We start from the raw sequence: 12,440 nt of genomic DNA, 5'->3' as shown, positions 1-12,440 counted from the left end.
TCTCTACCCCATATTTATTTCCCTATCCTCTAACTACGACTCTGTTTTAGTCCTTTCACTTGAGACCTTTCCAATCTATGCCCTACTCACATATTAATTTCCAGATCTCCTACGTTTCTTTTAATTCTTCTCTAATGCACAGTCTCTCCTCTCTACACTTCCTATCATTTCACCCTATTCCCCTGAATTCACTATCAACACTACTGTTGTAATTAAATGCATATATACTTCAAGAAACCTAAAAAAACAAACAAACAAACAAACAAAAAACCTCATGTACCTTGGCTTAACTGCTCTGCTCTAATTTGAGTCTGTATTTTCCCCCTTACAGTATTCTGTTCTTGGTAGGATAGACAACTATTATATGTTTGCCTCCCACCTCTTCTCATTTGGAGACAGCCTTTGAGACATTAGTCCAACTATCTTCCGTTGGGAGTAATCCGTTTCTTGCTTCACCATCACTTATCTCCCTGCTTTTGGATTTTGTCACTGGTGCATGGCTGAGCTTGTCTGATTGGGATCTCTGAAGCCAGGTGCTCTTACACCCTTAGGCCCCAGTCACACAAAGAGAAGCAGAGATGGGTATGAGATTTGAGTTCTAGTACCAGGTATCTCTAAGGCCAGGTTCACCCATATTTTCACATAGTTTTCATATATGATGTAATGAATTCTGTATTTAGTATTAAGCAGCTTGAGTTAAGTTTTTGTCACTTGCAGTATCTATAAAAGATACAAAAATCTATATATTTGAGAACAGATCTTAACCCAGTGATAGGCCAGGAATAATTTCCAATTTGGAGAAAAAACAAGTAAGTATTTATCAATTAAGTAATTAAGCACATAATGGGATGTTGAAACAGAAGTTTCAGCTGAGACAACAAAAAACTTTTCTAAATAGTATGCTACATAAAACGCAGCATTCACCCCGAAGAGGTGAAACTCCTTACCATATCAAAGATTAAAAAAAAAAAAAAAAAAAAAGATGAAATGTTGAAACGTTGAAATGAAATTAGAAGAGTATTTCCTTGGGGAGAGTTGTGCTATGATTCTGATTCCCACCCTCCCCCAGGAAGGAGACATGCTATGGCTCTATCTTCCAAACTCATATCAAATAAGAGAGAATTAAGAGTTAGTGATGATTTTATAAACCCACTTACCATCATTTCTTAAACCATAAGCCTGGGATCAGTGGAACAGAGCATACTTTTTCACTAGATAAGTGGCCTGACATTTGGTAAGTAGTAAATAGTTAATAGTAAAGGAAGTACAAAAGAAAAGCCAAAGTCATTGCTTTGCTTTATCAACCTTTTTCATTTGCTTAGCAAATTGTGCTTCATTGACATTATAATACTTCCAATTCAAATTGCATACCCAAAGGCAGATAATTTATTTTTCATTGTTTTAGAATAGGCCTAACATTTCCCTTTACATTTTTATTTAGGGACCCTGGTAGAAGTGGATGATTCAGAACAGAAGGAAAAAAAAAAAAAAAGAGTTACTTTTGAAGAGAAGTAGAATTTGCCAGCTAAAATATGCCTCAGTAGCAAAAGGATTATTTTAGGCTTATTATCTTTAAGAAATAGCAGGCACATGAGAAACTTGGAGTTATCCTTTTGTAAAAGACATTTACATTTATAAGGGAAATCTCCATTTGTAAGGGTGTCTTCCAGGCTGTACCAGGAAGAGAGGGGGAAATGACTTTAAATCTAGAAGCTCTTATCAATAAGAAGGCAACAATTTAAATCTATATAAAAACCTGACCTTTGTTTACTGTGCTTTTCCTGGTAACCTTCCATATTAGGCCTCCCCTTTCCCCCAACGTCTTCTCTTGCTTTAGCAGAAAGATGGTCTTTAAGGTGATGGCTTGGACCATTTGGAGAGTTACTCAGTTTTCCTGAGTATCTCCCATATATACAGAAGGTACACATGTTATTAAACTTATGTTTGTTTTTTCTCCCGTTAATCTGTCTTTTATTACAGTCAAGAACCTATAAGAGTAGAGGGAAAATTATTTTTCCACATCCACAGTTTCAAAGAACAAAACAATGGATAATTCTGCACCCATGATCTCTTTCTTATTATAACTTCAAGCTACTTTTTAATGTTTTTTGGTGGTAGTGGTAGTGGTGGTGGTATTACTTTTGTTTAAGTCTTACCCATGTAAGTCCCATTCAGTGCCTTTGCCCATTAGTCAAAGGGCAAGTAATGTTTAAGCAGCTGCTCCTTCTGTGCTTTTGGAGCACTAGAAACTCTCACAAATTAAATGCTGTTTGCTCTTTGACTTCTACCCTAACCTTTTTGGTATGGTAATTGTTTATGTAAGGAAAGTAATTCTGCATGGACCTTTAGCTCCCTATTATTCTAATAGCTCCTCCCCAAATATGTGAAGTCCAGCTTTGTCTCTACACTCCGTTAGATGTAGAATGAGGATTGGAAGGCAAATTGTGTCTTATAAACAGAAATGAATTGATGGCATCATATTTATGGTAAACATAAAAGGAAAGGAAAGGAAAGAGAAAGAAAGAAAAAGAAAGAAAGAAAGAAAGAAAGAAAGAAAGAAAGAAAGAAAGAAAGAAAGAAAGAAAGAAAGAAAGAAAGAAAGAGGAAGGAAACAAAAAGGGAGGGAGAGAGAAGGAAGGAGAAAAAAAGCCAAAGTTCCATCTATAAATTATCATTTTAGTAAGTATAATTCAATAATAAGTAATCTAAGATATCTTAGAATGGCATGACAGTGTCTGGCACACGGCAAGCATTCCATAAATGTTTATTAAATCAATAAAAAGGAATAAATTAATGACCTGTAATTTTATGCCAATTAGGCATATATTATCCTGCATTTTCACAGTGAGTAGTCTGAAAGCTGAATTCTGGTTAACTTCACTTTGAAGGTAAAAATACATTCCATCCTGGGATGTGGGGAATCCAACTTATTAATTATGTTAACTATATTAGTTTTCACTGTGGTCTACTTTTGCTAATATAATAATTTCATTTTCAGAAAAAGAAGAATATATGTACCCCCATGTTCACTGCAGTAATATTTACAATAGCCAAGACACAGAAACAACCCAAGTATGTATCAATGAACAAATGGATAAAGAAATTGTGATACACACACACATACACACACACACACACATGTGCACACATGCTGGAATATTATCCAGCTATAAAAAAGAATGAAAATGTGCCATTTTCAACAACAAATTGTCTTTTGTATGTGGTCACTGTTTTTCAAATACCACTCAAAATGTAACCCTAGTTTGTTTTTCTAAGCACATGCAATTAAATATTACATGAGTAATATGAGTTCTGATTAATTTAATTTTCTAGTTAAGATTTAAAAATAGGGGCACCTGGGTGGCTCAGTCGTTAAGCATCTGCCTTCGGCTCAGGTCATGACCCCAGGGTCCTGGGATCGAGCCCCACATCAGGCTTCCTGCTGCACGGGAATCCTACTTCTCCCTCTCCCACTCCCCCTGATTGTGTTCCCTCTCTCGCTGTGTCTCTCTCTGTCAAATAAATAAATAAAATCTTAAAAAAAAAAAAAAAGACTCAAAAATAACCTGCTTGATTCTAACCTTTATTGTTAAAAATCTTTCATAGCCTTTCCATATAATAGCATGAGGAAGCACAATATAACACACACAAATGTATTCAATGACATCTTCAAGTCAGTGTCCCAGAATCATCATTTGGAATCTTTACAGGAGCACAGGGATGAAAGATGCGGGACATTCACCAGCATCTCAACAAACATTAGAACATATTCTGCTTGACCTTTGATTTCTGAACAAATATTCCATATTTATTGGTTGGTGCTTTTTTTTTGGTTTTATTTTTTGGTTTTTGGTTTTGGTTTTACATTTGCTTATTTTTTCAGAAAAAACAGGGAAGTATCCAGCTGGTTGAGAATCTAATCTATTTCTTTCCCAGCTAAGCAAGTTTTCTTTTATAGTTTTTACCTCAGCATTTCTAAACCTTAATAACTGCATAATAGTTCATTACTTAAAGTAAATATAATATTTATTTTCTAAACTAACCTAAAGCACTGTGCTGTATAGATATCCAAACTCAATCAATAAACATTTGGTCTTACCATAAGCCCATAAATCAGGTTGATAATAATCATTAAAAAGCATTGGTACTTCATTTAGGTAAGAACATCAATTTTTCCCCCTAACAAGATTTACCTCTTGGGGCCTGGGGAATCAAACTTACTAATTACTAGTGGAAAACTAATTTCCACTGTGGTGCTGTAGACAGTGTTTCTAATATAATACTTTTATATTTAGAAAATAATTATTTTAAAAGGATATACTAAATGCCTATACAAACTGACTCTTGATTTCCATAAGTAAAATAGCAAATTAAATAAGTCTATGGTAGAGGCAAGCAAAACTTTGTGATTAAATACGTGCACTTACCATAGATAGCCCCCTCAGTGCCTAAAAGATTAGACACCCATTCAAGCAAAAGCGGCCCTGTTTGGGGTAACAACACAACCTTTATGGTCCTGACTTAAAGCATTTTTAATGAAAATTGTATGTCTGCCACTTAGATATGTTTACAGTACTTAAAAGACAGAGTCAGCATTTCTGGAATGTGAATTTGTAAGGAACACCATCATTTCCAGAGCTTATACAAAGTAGTAAATGCAACAGAGAATGAGATACTGATAACAGATAGTTTTAACACAATGAAAGGTACAATGTGAACCACTGTCAGGTCTTCTTTCTCCTGTTTAACACTGATATCAAAATAAGCACTTGGATTCGAGGCGTAAGTATAAATCCTGCCTCAGAAGGAGTATTTCCAAACATGCAAAGGTTATATTCATAAGCTGAGCTGCAAAAGACAATTTTCCTGCTGTGAGGCTCGACAGGACCAGCACAGTCAGCAGGATGTTAAAAATCCTTCTGCAGACATATGTTAGCAAAGCTCCCGGATGGATCCAAGGCTCATTATGCTTGCTGACAATCATTCTGAAAAAGCACAGACCAAACACTTCCAAGGCAGCCAGTGCAAATATGGATCAGTCAATATTTCAGAAAGAAGAAAAAAGTGTCCTTTAAAAATCTCCTATTTGAAGAGTAATTATATATTAGTAATTGCATTTATCAATGTTCAGAATTTTTTTCTTACATGACTGCTTATATGAACCAAAATATTTATATTGTAAGTTTATACTGATGGGCCTAAAACCGCTATTACAAGAAAACCACGTGTATGGCCAGGGTAGTAGGGCTTCTTCCCACTGCTGGATGTTTAATTCCCTCTGAAGAACAAAGAATAAAAAAACAAAACCAAAATCAGCATGAGGAAAACTACAGTTTACTTCTTCAATTTCTTTTGCAACTGACCACAAAAATGAAAAGATGCAGCTAAATATATCTATAAAAATTAGGAAACAGAATTAGGCTGATGTGTCTGATACTGTTAGAAGTTTACATTTTATATGTCCAGGGGATGAAAATATTTAAAAGTCATTCTTCTTTGTTAACTGCAAAATTAACTGTTTCATTTGTTAGCAAATCTTTTGTCCTGTTCATTATTATATTTCAAACATGTATTAAACAAGCAATCCCCCTTTTACAAAAGGTCCTGTATTAATGCATGAAACCATACAATATCATTTATAAATTAATACAAATGAGAATTACTGTGTTATCAAAAATAATTACAACTATCATCATAGCTAACATTTTTGTGTGTGCTTACAGCCGTACTCATCTTAATGGCATTTGATGTTCACAACGATTCCGCAAAATTCCTCTTACAAATGAGGGAAGGGGTGCATACAATCCCTGAAAAGATTTAATTGAATGCCTACTATATTCCAGGTATAGGCCAGGCGTTGGAAGTAGAGAGTGAGGAAGACCTCGCTCCTTCCCAAATTGTATTAGTCAGGAATAACTAATTAGAATTTGACACTGAAATAAACCAGTAAGAAATCAAGAGAAGAAAGGATATACTAAACCAAGGTGTTTAATTGATTCATTAAGTGACTAAGAGCAACTAGTCTTCTCTTTTCTAACCTAAAATGCTTATACAGATGGTCCTCATTATTTGCAGACGCCATATGTATAAATTTACCTAGCTGCTGAAGTTAACTTGTTCCCCTCCCCCCAAATCAGCACTCGGGGGCTGATTTGGTACTTAGAATGTAGAAAGCACGGGAAAATTTGAGTTGCCTAACACACCTGTTTCAGCTGATGTTAAACATGGCAATCGTCTACCTTCTTTGAATTCTCATACTGCATGTGAGTGTCCTTTCAGCAGTCTATTTCATTTTTCTCATTTTTATGCTTTTCATTGGTGATTTTGCTATTTAAAATAGCTTGCTGTTTAAAAGCGAATTGGTGAAACATTGCCTGGTATTCTTAAGTACAAGAAGGCTCTGATATGTCTTGTGGGGAGAACAGTTGTAGTAAGTTTCATTCAGGAAGGAGTTAGAGTGCTATTGGCCCTGAGTCCAATATTCATGAATAAAACAATATACATTAAATAAGGTGTCATTTAAACAAAAACATACTTAAAACAAGGTTATGGATTGATTAGTCGACTAAATGTTGTGACCGGAAGCTAACAGAAACCTAACCCTGTATTCCCCTAGGAGCCAAGGTTCAGCATTCACTTAGTATTTGTGACAACTTTATAGAATACAACTACCATGAATAATGAGAATCAGCTGTAAATGTTTTTGTTTTTAGTTAGATTTGATAACATCTCTCATATTTCTGAGTTTCAGAATAAAACCATTTATCTTAATCCATAAAAGATGATTAAGCAAAAAAATCCAAAGATTAAATAACATTATTAATACATACATTTACAGAATTAAATAGGATACTGAGTTTTCACGTCTTTAGGGAAAAAAAGAAATAAACTTTGCAGCAAGTACATTTTTAATCCCCAAGGTATTATATATACATTTCTTCCACAACTCCCTTTTAAATGAAGAACAGTGTTTTCTTAAGGAAGACCAAGAAATTAAAGCAAAAATAAATGATGTCTGTCTGTTTATCTATGAATGATTTGTCTGTGTTTTTTGTTTGTTTGTTTGTTTTTTCTTGAATCCAAGGCTTCTAATTCACCATTTTCCCAAGATCACACTTCACTGTGTCATTTGATCTATTCTCTGATGGAAGAGATATTGATTCAAGGTTTTCAAAAGGATGGAATATAGGAAACATAATTATTAAATACTCCTCAGTTTCACAGTCAAGCTTGTCTCAAGCTATGTTGTTTTCTCTCTATAAGCTGTTTTCTCTCTATAAAGATGAGGTTCCTGGTCTTGTTGATTTAAAAACTTTTAATGTCCATCCCTGCGGACAAAGGCTGACATGAAGAGAACAGGAAGATAAAACACACCACACACATGCCCTTTGTCAGGAAAATGCTGAGAGCCTTGAGCAGTAGAGGTGCGGGGCTGGCAGGGAACCACTCCCATCCCTACACGGCCCCCTCCAGTGACAAACAGCATTTGTGAAACAGCAGCCCAGGGGTCAGGGTAAAATCTGTAGAAATGGAACTGGGCCAAAAAATAGACTTGAAGGAACAGTAAATCTGTACCCTTGACCTCATTAGCAGCAAACTGTAACCAATTGCTAATTACCTTATGGCTGTATTGTAAGCTGTATATGTGTGTACGTAAACTGGGTATGTGTGTATGTATATAAATTGTGTATGTAAATTCTACATGTCTACAAATTTCCAAGAATCTAACATGAAGATTGGACTCAGGGAAAGGAGACACTAGATAAACCATCACCCTCCAATGGAAAATGAAGTAGTAACCAACTTTCTGGTGGAAAATACGCTAAATTGTATTAAATGTATTGACTTGGGCACCTTAATTTAGTTTTGTTCTGTATACTGAGGAGGAAATAATTCAGTCAGAATCTAAGTTAAAAAAAAATGTATTGACTTGGGCACCTTAATTTAGTTTTGTTCTGTATACTGAGGAGGAAATAATTCAGTCAGAATCTAAGTTAAAAAAAAAAAGCTAGCTAAAGGATACCAATAAAGATTCTTATTAAATCCAGTTAGTTCCATGTGTTATAAACGTAATCTAAAGGGTTAATCATATCAAATAAAAGACTGGCACTTACAGTCTCTGTAGATGAAATTTTAGGATTGATTTTAAGATCACAAAGGATGGCTTTTTCATCTTTCCCGAAGAACATTCCCATTGCAACAAATTACTACCACAACATATGCCTTTAGTAGCTTGCACAAGTATATACAAGAGAACATGAGAAGACAATCCAAGACGTAAGTAAATCTGCCAGGGGAGAATTATGGTCTGAAGGGAAAGATCATCAACATCTACTATACACTGAGTGTCTATATGTGTCCAGAGCCAAAGTGATGAACAAGATAGACTCTGTCACTGACCTATTAAAATTTACACTTCAATGATGGGAAAAAGAAAAGACAAATTAAAAAAGATGGTTGTGGTAGGTGCGAAGCGGAAGACCAACTGGGTGCTACAATCCAACATCGGGCGTGTGTGACTATCTCAGAAAGGGGACTCAGGAAGGCCTTCCTTAGATGGAAATATCTAAGTTGGAACCAGAATTATGAAAAAGGGGGTGATGAACTCTATAAATTATCTTCACTATGAATGTTGTTGTTTATTCTAACTACGTTCAGTTATGAACGTGGGGGGAAAAACCTACCAGAGACAATCATACTGGGGAAAACTGAATGAAAGCATCACAAGACTGGAAACGGGGCTCCCCTCTCACTATAACTGTTTTCCTTTCCTACCTCAAACATCAATGCAGAGTCACAATTTGTTCATAATTAGCAGTGACCACAGAAGCAAGGGAAAATCCTGGGGTTTTTGTTGTTGTAATGGTTTTTAAGCTACTACTGGAGGAAATAAACATTGCTAAGAATAAAGCCGTTATTTATCAAGCAATGGCTCTGTTATATGTATGTTACATTTAATATTGCATTTAATCCTCAAAACAACCATAGAAGACAAGAGTTATTATCCACATTTTACAGCTGAGGTAAACTGAGGTAGAGTGTAAATAACCTGTCCAAGATTACATAGCTGTGGAGGAGTCAGGCTTGCACCCCAGAGTACAGTTGGACCTTTGAGATTTTCAGCTATGTTAGAAAGGAATATTAAAGAGATAATTGAAATCATTACGTTCTCTGGCTCCCGGTAGTCATCTCACTGTACTGAATTTTGTACTCAGTTAATTAATAGCAGTATAAAAATCTACTTTGGCTTCTCTGGTGACACTACTTTTTAAAGGCCAATGATATTTGTAGAGAAAATGGTGGGACTTCTTCAAAGTTCACTGAAATGCCCAAGTCATGCAGCTGTAATGATGTCTTCATCCAATGAGAACTACCTTATTTTGCAATCCATCTTTCCTTTTATAGAACTCTGCCTTTCATCAAGATGTGTGACTTGCAGCTGCAGTTTTGACTTGATCCAGAATCTAGCATAAAAGGTGAAGACCTGATAATGAAACCCTTGTTCTAATTAATATTTCAATCATGCTTGTAAATAGCCTGTTACTTCCAGTAGGTAAATCTGCTTTTAAAATGCAAGTATAGTTCTAGAGGGGAGGAGGGTGGGGGGATGGGTTAGCCTGGTGATGGGTATTAAAGAGGGCACGTACTGAATGGAGCACTGGGTGTTATATGCAAACAATGAATCATGGAACACTACATCAAAAACTAATGATGTAATGTATGGTGATTAACATAACATAATTAAAAAAACATAAAAAAATAAAATAAAATGCAAGTATATGCCAAATGGTTTACTCAGGATTTCTGTTTATACAGAAAACATTTGTGAGCATAAAAAGCAAACTATATTATTGTGATTGGTCAAAGAATGACAGCATAGGTCCTGCAATATTTTATATTTAATTTCATTATCTACTACCAATGAAATTATAAATGAATCTACATACTCAGAAGTTTATAGGGTTTTTCCCCCATTACCACAAATGCATATAATTATCCATATTACAAATCAGCTTATCCATTGTTATGCCCACCTTAAAATGGGTATCTCAATCCAATTCAAATTTACTGAAAAATTAGAAAGTTCTGAGTAATGTCTTTGAATCTACTGAAGTTAGAGAGAGGAAACATTCTTTTTTTTTTTTTTTTTTAATTTATTTGAGAGAGAGCGAGAAAGTGTGTGCATGCGTGAGTGGGGGCAGGGGGAGGGACAGAGGGAGAGAATCTTAATCATACTCTGAGCTGAGCATGGAACCTGAAGTGGGGCTTGATCCCAAGACCTATGACATCATGATCTGAGCCAAACCAAGAGTCGGACACTTAACTGACTGAGCCACCCAGGTGCCCTGAGTGGAGCCATTCTTTAAGATAAACATCATTTCTCCTCTTTCTTTTAAATATATCAGGTTCAGGATTTTCCTTTGAGTAGCTTTCTCTGGTCATGCCCATCTCCTCAGTGATATGTTATGAAGGTAGAAATGATATTTGTTGTGTTCTCTTAATAACTCCTAGTTCTTGACACATGGGATATTTAAAGGCCTGCATATCTCACATTTGGTTTTTATGGTCCACTTTTCATGGTATCCTTAAAGCAGTGAACAGCATTATATTAGTAGGATTATATACTCTCGTTAAAAATTTGCCGGACTTCGCAATTAGTTTGGAACAATTCCTAACGATTTCCACACAAACACTTCAGTGCTGTTCACATACAGGTGGTAGATAAGTACATCAATATACCAGACAATGCTCATCTCTTTACACCCATGACAACATTTGTGTGCCGTAAAAAATAAGTCAACATGAATAAATAATTCATTCACTTCTTTGCTTTGATGTCCTCTTACTACTCAGTGCTCACATGAAATGCCACCTCAGAGTCCTTGCCAGTCCACTAATCCAGTGTAACCCATCATTCCCTTACAACTTCGTGCGTGATTATCAACAAAACACTTGTCAGTGATATCTTTTGTTTAGTTATTTGTTCTTCCCCCACCCCCTCTGGTTATTTCCAAAGTTGGTAAGCCCCATAAGGACAGGGACTTATATTTCCCTAATGTATCCCCATTCCTAGTACAGTATCTGGCACATAATAGGTATACAATAAATGCTAACTGAATGATATGAGTAGATGAATCAATGAGTGAGAGAGTGAATACCTGGAAAACAGAGATGTAAATACATTAATTCATCAAATAATTAGCCCTATCATTAGTCATGGTTAAACAGTGATTTTCATGAATATGCATATTATGATAAAAGAAGGGGAAAAAATGCTTTCTACCAGTAATTCTCATCTGGATGAGGAAGGGAGGGATTTTCCCTCCACAGGGCATTTCACAATGTCTGGATAGGTTTTGTGGTTGTCACAGCTGAGAAGGTAATACAGGCATCCACTGGGAGGTCAGGGATGCTGCTGCTAAGGATCCAACATTGCACAGGATAGACTCCTAAAGAAAAGGAATTATCCAAGCCAACATTTTATAATGACAATGCTTTCTACTATTTTTTACTCCTCATACATATTTAATTTAACACATATTTATTACACAACTACCACATGCTAATACTGAATTTCTGTGAGGAAAAAGACATGTTATAAATGTATTACAAACAGACTGACTAATAGATGGTTGGCTAGCTAGACTGAAAGATGGAAGGATAGATGAATGGATACTTCATAGATGGGTATATGCATACATATATAAGTGTGCTATGAAATAAATATAATAATGCCTTCCTTCAAATGAAAGGCATATGTCTCCTTCCCATAAATGAAAATCATTGTGTCAAGTGAGATCTGTATTAACTATGTGGAAGGAATGGTTCTGTAGTACGTGAGGAAAAAGAAAACTGAAATCCAAAGAAAGACTTCGAGCAGAGGCAGTTAGAAAACAATCAGAGGTCCAAATAGTGGGCCTTATACTTAGATTACTGGATGGAAAATAGAAATTTTTTGTTTCCTAGAAGAGGTGCTGCATTCTATGGATGTAGCATGTTCCATGAAATAGGTGAGAAGTAGCAAAGGCAGGATTTATATTAAGAGAAGGACAGAGGTTGCTTCCTCCAAGTCTTCCTCATTTCTATTGTAGTAGGGAGGGATCCAAAGTGCTTGCTTTACTAGCACATATACTAAAATTGGAATGATGTAGAGAATACCATGGCCCCTATATAAGGATGACATGCAAATCCATAAAGTCTTCTATATTTTTCAGTGGGATAACATACTCAAAGTGCTAACGGTCAACAGAGAATTCTATGTCTAGCAAAACTATCCTTTAAAATTAAGGAGAAATTCATACATTCCCAGATAAGCAAAAACCGAGGGAATTTGTTGCTAGCATATCTGCCCTACAAAAAACATTAAAGTAAATCCTTCAACCTGAAATGAGAGGAAACTAGACATTCACCTGAAATCTACAAACACAAAAAATAAAGAA

At 35.5% G+C, this 12,440-nt stretch overlaps 1 protein-coding gene and 1 non-coding gene across 14 annotated transcripts in view; one reads left to right on the top strand and one right to left on the bottom strand.

Annotated features, from left to right (window-relative positions):
* CHL1 (cell adhesion molecule L1 like) overlaps positions 1-12,440 on the bottom strand; it is a 207,054-nt gene that overhangs the window by 110,866 nt on the left and 83,748 nt on the right. The window lies entirely within an intron of this gene.
* LOC116637264 lies at positions 12,109-12,212 on the top strand. Its single transcript, XR_004300448.1, has one exon. It is a non-coding gene; the product is annotated as a U6 spliceosomal RNA (small nuclear RNA).

Source organism: Phoca vitulina, unplaced genomic scaffold (assembly GCF_004348235.1).
Source record: "Phoca vitulina isolate PV1807 unplaced genomic scaffold, GSC_HSeal_1.0 scaffold13, whole genome shotgun sequence".
NCBI lineage: Eukaryota > Metazoa > Chordata > Mammalia > Carnivora > Phocidae > Phoca > Phoca vitulina.
This window is presented reverse-complemented; position numbering and strand designations above follow the sequence as displayed.